Below are 18,267 nucleotides of genomic sequence, written 5' to 3'. Positions count from 1 at the left end.
TCAGTGGGACTGTGTAAGAAGGTTGTGGGACCTTTAGGAGGTAGAGCCTTGCTGAAGGAAGTGTGTTACTGGGTCAGGCCTTGAACTATTAGGGCCCAGCCTCCTTACTCACTCTCCTCTCTTCTCCTGCTGATGTGAAGATGTGACACAGACTTCCTGCTTAGACCTGCCATGCTGTACCTGCTTTAGCAGACATTTCCTCTGGAAACAAGTAGCTGAAAGTAAACCCTTTCCTTCCTGAAGCTGCTTCTGGTCAGGTATTTTGTCCCAGCAATGATACAATGATTATTTCTCTCTTCCTGCCTTTCTTTTTTTTTTTTATTTTTCAAGGTAGGGTCTCATTCTAGCCTAGGCTGACCTGGGATTCATGATGGAGTCTCAGGGTGGCCTCGAACTCATGGTGATCCTCCTACCTCTGCCTCCCGAGTGCTGGGATTAAAGGTGTGCGCCACCACGCCCGGCTATTTCTCTCTTCCTTTCTCTCTCTCATTCACTCTATCTGAGGCAAGGTCTCACTCTAGCCCAGGTTGATCTGGAGCTCACTTTGTAGCCCAGGTTGGCCTTGAACTCACAGTGATCCTGCTATCTCAGCCTCCCCTTTGCTGGGATTGAAGTCATGAGCCAGAGCCAGGCATGGTGGCACACACCACCACACCCAGCCAATTAAATCTCTTTAACTGGCATATTGTGACCAGCCTAGTGGACCTGCTGGAGCCCAGGGTTTTCCCCTAAAACTGCAATTATACAATTGCCCTACTCATCAGAGCCCAAGGGCTCGGGATAACATCTCTCCCCACAGCATAGCTATGAGGGAGAACAAGGAGAGGGGAGCCAAGCATGGCTTCTGGGGGAGATTAAGAGCAAGGAGTTTCTGGGCCAGGGTTGGATTCCTGACTCTGACATTCATCAGTCAGGAGGCCTATGGCACACCCAGTCTGTCTTTTGTAATTTTGTTCCTATTGTTATAACAGGACACCTGGGACCAAGAAAGCTAGAAAAGAGTTTATTGGCTCGTGGTTTTGGAGGCCGGGAAGTCTGTGGTGATGGTTCTGGTGTCAGTTCAGCTTCTGCCGAGGACCTAGTGCTGCTTGGGCTGTGGGAGGCCAGGAGGGCCAGGGTCTTAGGTAGAAAAGAGGGCATCGGGGCTGCCTCATTTGCTCTATGGTAATTTGCTTGCTTGGTTTCCATCTCATTCTGTCTCTCTATATCCGTCTCTGTATCTGTCTCTCTCTTTCTCTCTCAGTGCTGAAGGGGAGCTCCCTGGCTCCCAGAGGATTAACTTCATCCTATGAAAGGCACTGTACCTCATAGTGGGAAAAAAAAAAATCTTAGTCATCCCACCTCTGGCAGTCAGCATAGAGGGCACACGCTGAATTCACACCAGGAGGTGAAGTGGGCTTGTTGTAACCGCCAGCTTGCAGGGCTGGTATTAAGATTGTAACACTGGGGACTACATCTCAGCACACTGCAGGGTGCCTGAGCAGGGCTTTGAGGGCCCATGCCCATGTATGGAAGATGCAGGTTGGAAAATGGTCTTTTCAAACTCCAGTACACTAGTCACTAGCCGCTAGTTGTGATCAGGGGCTAGTGACTTACCTTGGCCATGCTTCAGTTACCTTCCCATGCCTCAGTTTCCTCTTTAAAAAAATATTTTATTTTGCCGGGCGTTGTGGTGCACGCCTTTAATCCCAGCCCTCAGGAGGCAGAGGTATGAGTTCAAGGCCACCCTGAGACTACAGAGTTAATTCCAGGTCAGCTTGGACCAGAGTGAGACCCTACCTTGAAAAACAAACAAACAAAATTTATTTTTCTATATTTATTTGAGAGAGAGAGAGAGAGAGAGATTGAGAATGGGCATGCCAGGGCCTCCAGCTACTACAAAGAACCTCCAGATGTGTGTGCTCCCTTGTGCATCTGGCTTACATGGATCCTGGGGAATTGAACCTGGGTCCTTTGGCTTTGTAGGCAAATGCCTTAACTACGAAGTCATTTTCTCCAGCCCTCATTTCCTCTTTTACATGATGGTGCCTCCCCACACCCCCAGGTTGCTGTGAAGGGTCACCATGGTGGCATAGCAGTGATAAGGCATGGGTGGTCTCTGAGCGGGCAGCCCTGTTGTTTGTTCCTTGGCACCTACTAAATGCTGTGACTCCTTGTGAAGCAGTGGACCCTCTCCACCTGCATAATGCTTTTGTCACCAGGTGTTGAGGTCAACTCCCATTGATTGGCAGAAAGCACCCAACCCAAAACAGTTCATTGGAGGAAAGGGTTGATTTTGGCTTATAGACATGACAGGAAGCTCCACGATGGCAGGAGAAAACATGGCATGGGCAGAGGCTGGACACCACCTCCTGGACAAGATCAGGTGGACAATAGCAGGAGGAGAGTGTGCCAAACACAGGCAAGGGGAAGCTGCTAAAACACCCATAAGCCCACCCCAAACAATACACTGCTTCTAGGAGGCTCCAATTCCCAAATTGCCATCTGCTAAAGACCTAGCATTCAGAACATAAAAGCTTATGAGGGACACCTGAATCAAGCCACCATGCCAGGTAAGGTTGCCACATCGTGCCTGCATGTCATGGACACGGAAGCAGGTCCAGGGAGGTTTGGAGCCTTCCCCGCATACGGTTGGGATTAGAACCTCTGTCATGCTGACTCAGATGTCCCCAGGCCTCAGCTGACAAGGTGGCTGTGACTTAAGTTTGTAGGAATGAGGCAGGGGTGGTGAGCTGTGGAGAAACCCTGGCTTCTCTTTCTCAGAAATGGAACTAAGGTCCTCACATGTGGGGCTGGTGGCCAGGGAGGGCGGTTTGAAAAGCAGGAATGCCTTGACACAGCCCACTCCACATGATCCAGGGGAACTCCTGCCCACTACAGAGACAGCTAGATCTCAGACTGGGCTTCTAATGTCTCCTCCTAGGCACAGCTTCAACCTGTAGGCTCACTATACTTGGCCACAGGGGGATGCCCTGCTTGGCAGTGGAGGTCTAAGCTTTCTTTGACTCTGTCCTACCCAAGTCCAGACATGGATCTTTCTGGGCTCTGGTGCTAGGCAGCCAAGTGGCTGGAATATCTAAGACTCCCATGTGGTATTCTCTCTGTGTGGAGGTCGATTTATGGGGGTCTCAGATTTTTAAAATATTTTATTTTTATTTATTTATTTGACAGAGAAAGAAGGAGAGAGAGAGAGAGAATGGGCACACCACAGCCTCCAGCCACTGCAAACAAACTCCAGATGCATGTGCCACCTTGTGCATCTGGCTTTCATGGGTCCTGGGGAATCAAACCTGAGTCCTTTGGCTTTGCAGGCAAGCACCTTAACTATTAAGCCATCTCCCAGCCCAATTAAAAAAAAAAAAAAGATTTTTATTTTTATTTATTTATTTGAGGGAGGGAAAGAGGCAGGTGAGAGAGGGATATTGGAGGGTCTGAGAAGAGACCAGAGTCAAGGCCAGGAGGCCCATGAGCAGAGAGGTGGGATGTCCCCCTATGTGGGAGCTAGCAGTCCCCTCTCCCCTGCCATGCATGTTGAGGACAGATGGGGAAGGGTATCCTGGACCCATCTGTCCTATGGATGGATAGTCTGCACCTGGGGTCCTGGACTCCACTAAGAGCAGGAATCAAGACTCCACTGCAAGGCATGCAGCTGGACACAGATGCAGAGGGCAGTTCTGGTACACTTCTCTGGACCACTCACTTGCCTATTGCTTCAATAAATCCTGACAGAGTGCCCTTGATCTGATTTTGAGGAGACTATCCCAACAAGGTGGATGCAAGCTCCCTCCCTCCCTCATAAGAGGAAAAAGCTAGCAAAGAAAGAAGGTTATGACAATCCACCTGGTGTGAGGGATGCTGCAAGGCTGAGAGACTGGAGTGGGGAACCATGTGGTGGACAGTACCCTCACGTTGGGCTGAAGAAAATGGACAGTAGGCATTGAGGTGTCTGAGAGGAGGGCAGAGGGAACAACAAAAGGTGGCAGGGAGAGCTGGGCATAGTGACACACAACTTTAATCCCAGCACTGGGGAGGCAGAGGTAGGAGGATCACTGTGAGTTCAAGGCCACCCTGAGACTACATAGTAAATTCCAGGTCAGCCTAGACTAGAGTGAGACACTACCTCAAAACAAACAAACAAACAAACAAACAAACAAACAAACAAACAAAGGGTTGGAGAGATGCCTTAGAGGTTAAGGCACTTGCCTGCAAAGCCTAAGGACCCAGGTTCAATTCCCCAGGACCCATGTAAACCACATGCACAAAGTGGTGCATGTGTCTGGAGTTCATCTGCAGTGGCTGGTGTGTCCATTCTCTCTCTTTCTCTGCCTCTTTCTCTCTATAAAATAAAATAAAATAAAATAAAATAAAATAAAATAAAATAAAATAAAATAAAATAAAATAAAATAAAATAAAGAAGTGCTGGGCATGGTGGCACATGCCTTTAATCCCAGCACTTGGGAGGCAGATGTATGAGAACCACCATGAGGTTGAGGCCAGCCTGAAACTACATAGTGAATTCCAGGCCAGCTTGGGCTAGAGGGAGACCCTACCTTGAAAAGGGGAAAAAAAAAAAAAAGATGTGTAAGATGTGTCAGGGGGAAAGTTAGTGTATAGTGAGCAGGTGGGGGGAGGGGGTAGTCTCTGGTTATGGAGCAGGTGGTAGTTTATTTTGTGGTTGTCCATTTAAAAAAAATTGCTGGCCGAGCATGGTGGCGCACGCCTTTAATCCCAGCACTTGGGAGGCAGAGGTAGGAGGATTGCCGTGAGTTCGAGGCCACCCTGAGACTATATAGTGAATTCCAGGCCAACCTGGACTAGTGTGAAGCCCTACCTGGAAAAACCAAAAGAATTTTTTTTACTTATTTGCAGAGAGACAGAGAGAGAGAGAGAGAGGACAGGTGCTAGGACCTCCAGCTGCTGAAAACGAACTCCAGACACATGCTATTCTGTGCATTTGGCTTTACATGGGTACTTGGGAATCAAACCTGGGTTGTTAGGCTTTGCAGGCAAGTATCTTAACTGCTGAGCCATCTCCCCAGTCTGTTTTTTTGTGTTTGTGTTTTTCATTTTTCTCAAGGTAATCCCAGACTGGCCTCGAACTCACTGCATGTGCTACCACGCTAGGCTGTCTTTTTATTTTTATTTATTTATTTTTTTTGGTTTTTTGAAGTAGGGTCTCACTCTAGCCCAGGCTGATCTGGAATTCATTATGTAATCTCAGGGTAGCCTTGAACTCACAGCAAGCCTCCTATTTACTTCTGCTTCCCGAGTGCTGGGATTAAAGGCGTGCGCCACCACGCCCAGCCAGGCTGTCATTTAAATTTGTTTTTTGTTTTGTTTTTCAAGGTAGGGTTTCATTCTGGTCCAGGCTGACCTGGAATTCACTATGTAGTCTTAGGGTGGCCTTGAACTCATGTCTATCCTCCTACCTCTGCCTCCTGAGTGCTGAGATTAATGGCATGCACCACCACCATGCCCAGCCAGGCTGTTATTTAAAAAATATTTTTATTTATATATTTGCAGAGAGAGTAGAGATACAGACAGAGAGAATGGATGTACCAACCACTGCTGATGAACCGCAGAAGCATACCACTTTGTGCAGCTGGCTTTATGTGGGTCCTGGGGAGTTGAAGTCGGGTTGTTAGGCTGTGCAGGCAAGTGCCTTAACCGCTAAGCCATCTCTCGAGCCCAGCCATTGCTTTTGAGACAGTCTTGTCTTAAACCCTCCCTGGTCTTGCCTCAGTGTTCTCCAGAACTTGGATTACAGCTGTTTACCGTGCTGCCCAGCCCCAGGTGAGGATTTGATTCTAACTGGCAGGGGCTTTGTGGAGTGGGCTATGTGGAGCCATTCCTAGCCCGAGGCTGGCTGCCTCTCAGCTCAGCTAGCTCCAGCCAAGCATGTGAGGACCTGCCTTCCATTTCTGAGAACCAGTAGCTGGGGCTTCCTTTCAACTCAGACATGTGTTTGGATGCACTGGGAGTCTCGGTTTCCTCATACAATGGGCTCAGCTTGGCAGGCCTCTCAGGAAGACAACGTGACATCATGCCAGCCCCTCTCAAACCCAGCATGGGCATATGAGGCTGAGAGTCTGTAAGTCAGAGATGGTGTTACAGTATGAGATGCCAGGGGCAGTCCCCAACTCCCACCTACCTCCTGGCACACACAGTGAAACCACAACTTACATACTATGTCTCTTGGTCCAACAAGCATATCTAGGCATTGCTGCCTGTGGCCAGGACCTTGCAGTGGGCAGAGGCACGGGTAAGCAAGAACTGACCCACAGGTGACAACCTACACAGGGTGTCCCATTCACGGGGGGCAGGTGCTGGAAGACTGAGCAGCCAGACAAGACTCCCAGAACAGGGAACCTTCCTAACCCCAAGGCCTGTTGGCCATCAGCCGGGTCACACTGAAGCTAGAGGTCTCCTAAAGCTGACATCTCTGGGACCACAGACAGATGGGGGCTATGATGTGGGAAGTCTGGTGACCAGAGGCAGCAAATGAGCCAGAGGTCCATCCTGTTCGCATGCTAGAGTTCAGAGTTCAGTTTCCCCATCTATGCAATGGGTTGTCACACAGAGGATGTGAGAGCAGGGCTTGTGGGGTGAGGGGGTTCCTGATGGGTGCCACCTGGTTGGCCTGGGCCTTCTGCCTTTTCCTGGTATGTGGGAAGCTCATGCTTAGCAGCCCAGATGGAGAGAATGGGGATACAGTTTGTCATCTTTTTGCTTAGAGCCTTCCAGCTAAGCACATTTATAAAAATTATTAACACTTTTGGCTGTGTCTTCAACTTTCTCTCCTTTCTTCCCTTTTTTAACATTAAAATACATACATATATATTTTAGTTGGGCATGTGGTGGTGCACGCCTTTAATCCCAGCACTTGGGAGGCAGAGGTAGGAGGATCGCCACGAATTCAAGACCACCCTGAGACTACTGAATAAATTCCAGGTCAGCCTGTGCTAGAGAAAGACCCTACCTTGAAAAACAAAAACAAAACAAGCAAACAAACAAATTTAGCCAAATGCATGCCTTTAATCCCAACACTTGGGAGGCAGAAGTAGGAGGATGGTCAAGAATTCAAGGCCATCTGAGACTATGTAGTGAATTCCAGGTCAGCCTGAGCTAGAGTGAAACCCTACCTTGAAAAAAAATATTTTAGCTGGGCACGGTGGTGCATGCCTTTAATACCAGAATTTGGTAGGCAGAGGTAGGAGGATTGCCATGAGTTTGAGGACACCTTGAAACTATATAGTGAATTCCAGGTCAGCCTGGGCTACAGCAAGACCCTACCTTGAAAAAATCCAAAATAGAAAACAAATTTTAAAAATTTTATTAATTTATTTGAAAGAGAGAAAGAATGGGCATGCTAGGGCCTTCAGCTGCTGTAAAGGAACTCCAGATGCATGTGCCACCTTGTGCACAGGTGGGTCCTGGGGAATTGAACCTGGGTCCTTTGGCTTCACAGGCCAACACCTTAACCACTAAGCAATATCTCCAGCCCCAGCACCCTTTTTAACATTTTTATTTATCTGTAAATGTATGTGTATATATGTGAGCATGTGTACATGTACCAGGGTCTTTTCATTTTATTTTATTTATTTTTATTTATTTATTTGAGAGCGACACAGAGAGAAAGGCAGAGAGAGAAAGAGAGAGGGAGAGAGAATGGGCGCACCAGGGCCTCCAGCCACTGCAAACAAACTCCAGACACATGCGCCCCTTTGTACATCTGGCTAACGTGGGTCCTGGGGAAATCGAGCCTCGAACTGGGGTCCTTAGGCTTCACAGGCAAGCGCTTAACCGCTAAGCCACCTCTCCAGGCCTATTTTATTTTATTTTATTTTTTTTTGAGGTAGGGTTTCACTCTAGTTCAGGCTGTCCTGGAATTCACTATGTAGTCTCAGGGTGGCCTCAAATTCAAGGTGATCCTCCTACCACTGTTTCCTGAATGCTGGGATTAAAGGCGTGCACCACCATGCCTGGCTAGTGTGAGTTTTGATACTTATAAGGAACATGATAAAAACATAAAAATAAAGAAAGGGACCATGGCTATGTCTGCCTAAGGAGCATCCAAACGGGGGACCTGGCAAGATGGCACAGCCTTGCGCAGCTTAGTCCCTTCCCCCTTCACAGATATCTTAGATTCTCCTAGACTTCACTTTCCCTCCTGTGAAATGGTGCAGTGACCCTGCCTGGCCCCAGCGTCCTTGTGTTTGCTTCTGCTTCTCTGGGGGCCCAGTTTACAAGGCTTTGTGGAAACAGCTCGGCATAGTTCAGGCAGGTGGCAGGCCATGCATGCTTTATTGTGTCATCATCTCTTTTTTTTTAAATTAATTATTTATTTATTTGAGAGTGACAGACACAGAGAGAAAGACAGATAGAGGGAGAGAGAGAGAATGGGCGTGCCAGGGCTTCCAGCCTCTGCAAACGAACTCCAGACGTGTGCACCCCCTTGTGCATCTGGCTAACGTGGGACCTGGGGAACCGAGCCTCGAACCGGGGTCCTTAGGCTTCACAGGCAAGCGCTTAACCGCTAAGCCATCTCTCCAGCTCGTGTCATCATCTCTTTGTGCCTCAAGATCACCATGTGACACAAACAAGGCAGGGGTCAACCATCCATTTCATAGCTGAGCAAACTGAGGCTCGGACAAGAAATCGAGCAGAGGGCTGGAGAGATGGCTTAGTGGTTAAGATGCTTGCCTGTGAAGCCAAAGGACCCAGGTTTGATTCCCTGTGACTCATGTAAGCCAGATGCACAAGGTGGCGCCTGTGTCTGGAGTTCATTTGTAGTGGCTGAAGGCCCTGGTGTATCCATTCTCTCTCTATCTGCCTCTCTCTGTCTCTCAAACAAATAAAATAAAAAGTAAAAAAAAAAAAAAAGAAAGAAAGAAAGAAATTGAGCATAGTGCTGAGGCGTTTTGACCAGATTTCTCCTAACGTTGTCATGTAACCTGGAAGAAACCTCATAATGGGCACAATGTTGTGATTACAAGCCCCATTGAACAGGCTGGAAAGCCCACGCCCTGAGTAAGATGACATCATCACTGAAAGGAAGTGCTCCGATTTGGACCATGGCTTTCTGAGTCCTAAGACCGTGTCCTTGGCATTGGAAGGGACCACACATCCCAGGAATGGACAGTCATTTCAGTGTTGATGGACTTTATGTCCCAAATGATCAGCTGATGTTGACAGAGACTGTGAATCAGGCCAAGAGCCATGAGGCTGTTGAGGAGAGTCCGCAGGATGACAGTAAGTCCTCTATCTCGTCAGTGCTTTTGGAATACAGGCAGGAAGTGATTTGCTACTACAGATAAAACGTGGATGGAGCTGGGCATGGTGGTGCACGCCTTTTTTTTTTTTTTTCAAGGTAGGGTCTCACTCTAATCCAGGATGACCTGGAATTCACTATGTAGTCTCAGGGTGGCCTTGAACTCATGGCAATCCTCCTACCTCTGCCTCCTGAGCGCTGGGATTAAAGGTGTCCACCAGCCAGGCATGGGAGGCAGAGGTGGGAGGTGGGAGGATTGCTATGAATTCAAGGCCAGGCTTGGACAGAGATCAGTTTGGGCTTTAGTGAGACCCTACCTCAGAAAATAAAAATAAAAAAAAAAAAAAGAAAAAAGAAAAAGGAAGGGTATGGATGACCACCAACTAAGGTTTAAGCACGACTTCAATGAGTGTTCATTCAGAGCTAAGTCAATCTCGAGAAGAAATGGAGCCTGGCATGGTGGCACACGCCTTTATTCCCAGCACGTGGGAAGCAGAGGTAGGAGGATCACTGGGAGTTCAAGGCCAGCCTAAGACTATGTAATGAATTCTACAGAGACTAAATATTAGGACTTGCTCTAGCCTATGCTGACCTAGAATTCACTATGTAGCCCCAGGCTGGCTGCGAACTCCCAGTGATCCTCCTACTATGGCCTCCCCAGTGCTGAGAATAAAGGGGGTGTGCCACCATGCCTGGCCCATCTAGTCTTTTTTTTTAAATTTAATTAATTTATTTATTAGAGAGATAGAGAGACCAACAGGCAGATAGAGAATGGGTGCCACAGGACTTCCCACCTCTGTAAAGGAACTCCAGATGTATGCTCCACCTTGTACATCTGGCTTATGTGGGTCCTAAGGAATCAAACCTGGGTCTTTAGGTTTCTCAGGCAAGCCCCTTAACCACTAAGCAATTTCTCCACTCCCCCATCATGCTTTTAAAAATACTTTACGTATTTATTTAAGAGAGAGAAAGGGCATGCCAGGGCCTCTAGCCACTGTAAAGAAACTCCAGATGCATGTATCACCTGGTGCCTCTGGCTAACGTGGGTCCTGGGGAATTGAGCCTCGAACTGGGGTCCTTAGGCTTCACAGGCAAGCGCTTAACTGCTAAGCTATCTCTCCAGCCTCATCTTTTCTTTCTTAAGGACAAGGTTTCCCTTGTTGGCCTGGAACTTACTATGTAGCCCAGGCTGATTTAGGATTTGTGGCATTCCTCCTGCCTCTGCCTCTGCCTCCTAAGTTCTGGGATTATAGATGTGTACCACCATGCCCAGTCTTCCCAGTCCATTCTCTTGATTGTCTCTGTGACCTTTCAGCCTTTCATTTCTGCTCTTGTTTGAGCTGCACTCACTCATGTCCTCTGTCTGGCTTCTCTGTTTAACAGGAACCATAGCTAACCCACCCAGTGCTTCCCTAGTTCCAAAACATTCCCCCCATCTGCCTTTGCTTTTGACCTGTAATGCAAACACAGGAGGCATTTATATTTCTACTTTACAGATGGGGAAACTGAGGCCCAGAGAAAGTTGGTGAACAAGAAGATATATTTTGGGGCTGGAGAGATGACTTAGCAGTTAAGGCACTTGCCTGCAAAGCCTAAGGCGCCAGCTTCAATTCCTCAGTACCCTTGTAAGCCAGATGCACAAGGTGGTGCATGTATCTAGAGTTAATTTGCAATGGCTGGAGGCCATGGAATGTCCACTCCCTCTTAAATAAATAAATAAATAAATATTTAAATTTTTTAAGAATTTGGGCTGAACAAATGGCTTAGCGCTTGAGGTGCTTGTCTGCAAAGCCAAAGGACCTCTGCTCAATTCCCCAGGACCCATGTAAGCCAGATGCACAAGGTGGCACATGTATCTGGAGTTTGTTTGCAGTGGCTGGAGGCCCTGGCGTGCCCATTCTCTCTCTTAAATAAAAATTAAATTTAAAAATGTTTAAGGTATATTTTGGGCTGGAGAGTGGCTCAGTGGTTAAGGCACTTGCCTGCAAAGCCTAATGACCTGGGTTTTACTCCTCAGTACCCACATAAAGCCAGATGCACAGTGGTTCATACCTCATAGATTTGTTTGCAGTGGTAGGAGGCCCTGGTGTGCCCATTCTCTTTTTCTCTCTCTTCTCTGTGTCTCTGTCTCTTTCTGCATGCAAATAAATCAATAAAAATATTTTGAAAGCCGGGCATGGTGGTGCACGCCTTTAATCCCAGCACTCGGGAGGCAGAGGTAGGTGGATTGCCGTGAGTTTGAGGCCACCCTTGAGACTACATAGTGAGTTCCAGGTCAGCCTAGACTAGAGTGAGACCCTACCTCAAAAAAACCAAAAAAAAAAAAAAAAATTTTTTTAATGTTAAAAAATAAGTTATATTTCTGTATTTTCAGCACAGGGCTCTTGTGTTTTTATTTTATTTTATTTTTATTAATTAGTTTTGCACTCAGTGAATACAGTCAATTTGGTACCATTGTTAGGTTTTGTTGTTTTTTGAGACAGTCTCACTCTGGCTTGGTCTGACCTGGAATTCACTATGTAGTCTCAGGGAGGCCTTGAACTCTGGTGATCTTCCTACCTCTGCCTCACAGAATGCTGGGATTAAAGGCATGTGCTGCCATGCCCGGGAGGCTCTTTATTTATTTATTTATTTTTTCAGGACAAATTTTTCTTTTTTGTTTTTGTTTGTTTTTTCGAGGTAGGGTCTCACTCTAGCCCAGGCTGACCTGGAATTCACTATGGAGTCTCAGGGTGGCCTTGAATTTAGCGATCCTCCTACCTCTGCCTCCCAGTGCTGGGATTAAAGACGTGCACCACCATGCCCGGCTTCATTTTTTTTTTCTTGAGGTAGGGTTTTACTCTAGCCCAGTCTGACCTGGAATTCACTATGTAGTCTTTGGGTGGCCTCAAACTCATAGTGAGCCTCCTGCCTCTGCCTCCTAAATGCTGGGATGAAAGGCATTTCATGTGCCACCATGCCCGGCCATTAGTTTTTTTGGTGTGCTGGGGATAGAACTCAGGCCTTTAAGGACACTAGGCCAACATTCTACCACTGAGCTATGCCGCCCCTCCCCACCACATGAGTTGATTTTGTGCATAGCCTTCAAACCTTTAGAAACTGGGCATGGTGGCTCTCATTTGTAATCCCAGTACTTGGTAGGATGAGATGCCAGGATTACAGTAAATTTGAAACCAGTTTGAGCTAGAGTGAGGCCTTTTTTGAAAACAATAAATTCTGGGTACAGTCACTGGGCTTGCAATGATCTCTCCCCATTGGCTGCCAATGTTTTCCATAAGTCCTTCCTCCCCAATCCAAGGGAAACGCCCGGTCTACTGCCATTCAAGCTCTTTCCTGTAGAACCCCTTCTTCAGCCATGTGGACTCAACATCCCCTCTGTTGAAGGACAGATGAGAGAACAGAGTCCAGACTCCCCTACTCTGGTTCTGTGGGTGCAGGCAAAACGTTAGCTTGTCCTGCAGCCTCATACACTCTGAACTTGGTAGAATCTGAATTTGAAGCCCAACATTATTGAATGCTGCCTCAGTTTCCTTATCTGATCTCAGGGGATTATCAGGAGGATGATTTGAGAGAGGGAATGGGAGGGAGGGAGGTATGCTTCAAATTGGGTTTGGGAGGGAGAAACAATTTGGAGGCATGGAGGAATGTCCTCTCTGACCTTGCACTTGGTAGAGAAGGCTTCTCCAGCCCAATCTCTAGTTCTCCAACTCACTTCCTGTTTTATATGTTAGCTTCTCTCCTGTCACCTGTTTATCTATGTCCAGCTCTTTCCAAAGCTTGCAGCTCATCTCTGAGGCTACACCCTTCTCCCTACAGACACACATACAACACCCCCCCCACACACACACGCGTGTGCACGCGCTAGCTGAATGGTGCTATGAGTGGACACTGCATGGAGAAAAAAGTGAGCCCTGACATCCCTCCAAACCCTAATTTCTTGTCTTTTCAGGCCTGCCTCTAATCCCAGCAATTGGGAGATGGAGGCAATAGCATCAGGAGTTCAAGATCAGCCTCAGATATGTTGCAAGTTTGCAGCCAGCCTGGGCTCTGAAACCCTGTCTCATCCTGTTTCCAAAAGGCAAAAAGCCCAGCATGGTGGCGCACGCCTGCCTTTCATCCCAGCACTCAGGAGGCAGAAGCGGGAGGATCACTGTGAGTGTGAGGCCATCCTGAGACTCCATAGTGAGTTCCAGGTCAGCCTGGGCTAGAGTGAGACCCTACCTTGAAAAACAGAAAAAAAAAAAAAAAAAAAAGTGTGGATATCAAGCTAAATTAGGGTGTGTGAATCTCAAGCTAGGAATTTAGGAATTACAGAGTAATCTGCACTAGCTAAACCTGAGGACATAGAAGAATATGCACTTTGGGCGGAGCTTCAACTCCTAGCTTCTCCAAAGATTTCTTGAAGTCATGTATTTTTTATTTATTATTCAGTTTATTTTATTATTTATTATATTTATTTATTAGAGACAGAGAGAGAGAGAGAGAGAGAGAATGAGCACACCAGGGCCTCTAGCCACTGCAAACGAACTCCAGATGCATGCGCCACCTTGTGCATCTGGCTTATGTGGGACCTGGGGAATCGAACTGGGGTCCTCAGGCTTCACAGGCATGTGCCTTAACCGCTAAGCCATCTCTCCAGCCCTCGCGATCCTTATACTCAGACTCCCCATAGCTTTGACTGAAAGCTGTGAGTACAGTCAGTACAAGGAGCCCTGGAGTGCATCCCCCCCGAGTCCTCCTTTAAATCATATTTTGCGTGTTTTGTGTTCATTCTACATTTTTCCAAGTACCACTGTGTCAACAAAAAAGCTGGAGATATTGCTCTGTGGTTAAAGGAACTTGCTTGGAAAGCCCGAAGGCTTGGGTTCAATTCCCTAGTACCCATGTGAAGCCAGATGCACAAAGTGACACATGCTTCTGGAATTAGTTTGCCATGGAAGGAGGCCCTGGCATGCCCATACTCTCTGTCAAATAACTAAATAAGAGCCAGGCATGGCAGTGCATATCTTTAATCCCAGCACTCAGCAGGCAGAGGTAGGAGGATCACCTTGAGTACAAGGCCACCTTGAGACTGCATAGTGAATTCTAGGTAGCCTAGACTAGAGTAAGATCATACCTCAAAATAACACCAGGGCTGGAGAGATGGCTTAGCGGTTAGGTGCTTGCCTGTGAAGCCTAAGGACCCTGGTTCGAGGCTCAATTCCCCAGGACCCACGTTAGCCAGAGGCACAGGAGGGCGCATGCTTCTGGAGTTCATTTGCAGTGGCTGGAGGCCCTGGCATGCCCATTCTCTCTCTCTCTCTCTACCTCTTTGTGTGTTGCTGTCAAGTAAATAAACAAAAATGAACAAAAATAAATAAAAAAACACCAACAATGAAAATAACTAAATTAAAAAAATTTTTTTAGAGGTAGGCTTTCACTATTGCTCAGGCTGACCTGAAATTCACTATGTAGTCTCAGGGTGGCCTCAAACTCATGGGATCCTCCTACCTCTGCCTCTTGAGTGCTGGGATTAAAGGTGTGCACCACCATACCTGGCCTAAATAAATATTTGTTTTTAAAACGCCAAAAAGAAAAAAAAAAAAAAAGTGGCAAGAGCACTTGCTAATTCAAGCCTGAGAACCGGTGTTTGATCTCAATATCCAAGTGAAAGCCAGGTGTGACTGTGTATGCCTGTAATTCCGGTGCCAAGGGCTGTGGAGAAGGTTCCACTGGAGCTTCCTGGTCAGCGGAGGTTCAGGGAGAAACTATCTCAAGGAAATGAAGCAGAAGAGTGATGGAGAGCTGTATCTGCTCTCTCTAGTCTCTGCCTGAATGCACGTGGGGTACGTGCATCTGCACACACATGCGTACACTATACAACACACACACACACACACACACACACACACACACACACTTGTGGAATTTTTGTAAGATTTCAGATCAGCACTGCTCAGCATGGTAGTGTCTAGCCATATACTGGTAATTAAATTTAGGTGAATGAAAGTTAATTAAAGTTTAAAAAATTCAGTTCCTTAATTACAATTGACACATTTTCAGGTGTGAACTATATATGGCTAGCGTTCAGCACACTGGGTAATATTGATAGAAGACATTTCCCTACTGGAAGGAAATTCTAGGGCTCTGAGCATTTGTAACATTAGGTTCAATCCACAGTACTGCTCCCCACCCCAAAGAAGTTCTTTGTTGTTGTTGTTGTTTTTGTTTTTGAGGTAGGGACTCGCTCTAGCTCAGTCTGAACTAGAATCACTATGTAGTCTCAGGCTGGCCTTGAACTCAGTGATCCTCCTACCTTGGCCTCCCAAGTGATGGCATTAAAAGTGTGTGCCACCACACCCAGCTATTTATTTGCAAGCGAGCAAGCAAGAGAGAGAGAGAGAGAGAATAAGAAGCAAAGAGAGAGAGAGAGAATGGGCATGCCAGGGCCTTTAGCCACTGCAAATGAACTCCAGATGCATGGATCACCTTGTGCATCTGGTTTTATGTGAGTACTGGGGGATTGAACCCAGGATTACAGGCTGTGTATGCAAACACCGGTCCAGGCAACCACCGACACATCTCCCTGGCCCTAGTTTGCAGATTTCATTCATCAAATTCCTAAGACATGACCCTTGAGTCCTCTGACTCAGTGGAAGTTTTGTGTGACCCAGACAATCTGGCACCCTAACTCCTGGGTTAAAGTTCAACCAACAACTCAGAATGGCTTTGTCAGTCTTAGAGTCATCCCAAATTTTCATATCACAATCTCTGGGACTTGTATCCCTTATGTCTTATAAATCACCTTGAGACAAGATAACATGACGGGGAAAGTTAAGGGACTATCTAAAGGGAAAGGAGCCCCTTACTCTGGAGGCAGAAAGAGAATGGGTGTTCTAGGGCCTTCAGCTGCTGCAAATGAACTCCAGACACAAGCTGCACCTTGTTCATTTGGCGTATGTGGGTTCTGGGGAATAGAACCTGGCTTTGCAGGCAAATGCCTTAACTGCTAAGCCATCATTCCAGCCCTCAAATCTTTTTCCTCATGCAGAGACTCACTCTAACACAGGATGACCTGGAACTCACTCTGTAGCCCCAGGTCTTGAACAGTAGCAATCCTCCTGCCTCAGCCTCCTGAGTTTTGGGACTAAGGGCATTGCCCACCATTTCAGCCGGTGAGGTGGTTTGAGGCCACCCTGAGAATACAGAGTGAATTCCAGGTCAGCCTGGGCTAGCTAGAATAACACCTTACCTCAAAAAAACAATAAAATAAAATAAAATAAAATAAATTGAGGGCTCAATAGATGGCTTAGCGGTTAAGCGCTTGCCTGTGAAGCCTAAGGACCCCAGTTTGAGGCTCGATTCTCCAGGACCCACGTTAGCCAGATGCACAAGGGGGCACACGCGTCTGGAGTTCCTTTGCAGTGGCTGGAGGCCCTGGTGTGCCCATTCTCTCTCTCTACCTCTGCCTCTTTCTCTCTGTCTGTTGCTCTAAAATAAATCAAATAACAACAAAAAAAATTAAAAATTTAAAAAATTTTAAAAAATTGAAAAGAATCCTCATTTTATCTGAATGGAGGTTTCTGAAAGAACTTCTCAGGCTGTTGCAGGAGCAGTGTGGAGCTGTGTTCCCGCACCCCACTTCCACTCTACTGCCACTGCTCCTCAAATTGTAAACTGAGGCTGGGGGGGTGGGTTCATAATTTCAAGGCACAGGGGCTCAGAATGCAACACCCCCAAGTGTGGCTTTTTGTATGAATCCTTTGAACTGAAGGACATCCCAGGGGCCTCAGCAGCAAAGTCTCTCTGATCCTTTTCTGTTCTTCATTTCCCCTTGGTTCTCTAAGGCAGGTCATAGAAAGTAGAATTCCCGTCCACCAAAGCCAGCCATCAAACCCAGAAATATTTGTGGGCTGGAGAGATGGCTCAGCCTTTAAAGGCACTTACTTACAATGCCTGACATCCTGGCTTAGATTCCCCAGTACCCATGTAAAGCTAGATGCACAAATTGGTGCATGCATTTGGAGTTTATTTGCTGGGCCAAGAGGCCCTGGTATTCTTGTGTTCTCTCTGTCTGCCTCTTTCAGTCATTGAGATAAATAAATATGATTTTAAATTTATTTATTTATTTATTTGAGAGTGACAGACAAAGAGAGAAAGAATGGGCGTGCCAGGGCCTCCAGCTACTGCAAACAAACTCCAGACGCATGCGCCCCCTTGTGCATCTGGCTAACGTGGGTCCTGGGGAATCGAGCCTCGAACCCGGGTCCTTAAGCTTCACAGGCAAGAGCTTAACTGCTAAACCATCTCTCTAGCCCTCCCCCCGCCCAAAATATTTTAAACCAGGCATGGTGGTGCATGTCTTTAATCCCAGCACTCGGGAGGCAGAGGTAGAAGGATCGCTGTAAATTCAAGGTCACCCTGAGACTTGAGGGTGGAATTCTAGGTCAGCCTGAGTAGAGTAAGACCCTACCCAAAAGCAAAACAGAAAAACAAAAAAAAAAAAAGCTGGGTGTGGTGGTGCACACTTTTAATCCCAGTACTTGAGAGACAAAGGTAGGAGGATTGCTGTGAATTTGTGGCCATCCTGAGACTACATAGTGAATTCCAGGTCAGCCTGGACTAGAGGAAGACCCTAATTTGAACAAACAAACAAAACATTTTTAACTTCATTCTGTGTAAGAACTAGCCCTACAGTTCTGCGACCTACCCTGTCTGGTAGTAGAGTCATCATGAGGCAGGATTAAAAGACAGAAAATAAAAAGGGAAGGGAGCCCTTCACCCTGGAGTCTGGTTGAAGCCTTTAGCCAGCCAGTTGAGAAGCAAGAATTCCAGCACATGTGCTGGAAAGATGGCTTAGAGGTTAAGGTGCTTGCCTGCAAAGCCTAAGGATCCAGGTTCGATTCCCCAGTACCCACATAAGCAAGCTGCCCAAGGTAATACATGTGTCTGGACTTCATTTGCAGTGGCTAGAAACCCTGGTGTGCCTTTCTCTCTCTCTCTCTGCCTCTTATTCC

This window comes from Jaculus jaculus, chromosome 12, assembly GCF_020740685.1.
Source record: "Jaculus jaculus isolate mJacJac1 chromosome 12, mJacJac1.mat.Y.cur, whole genome shotgun sequence".
NCBI lineage: Eukaryota > Metazoa > Chordata > Mammalia > Rodentia > Dipodidae > Jaculus > Jaculus jaculus.
This window is presented reverse-complemented; position numbering follows the sequence as displayed.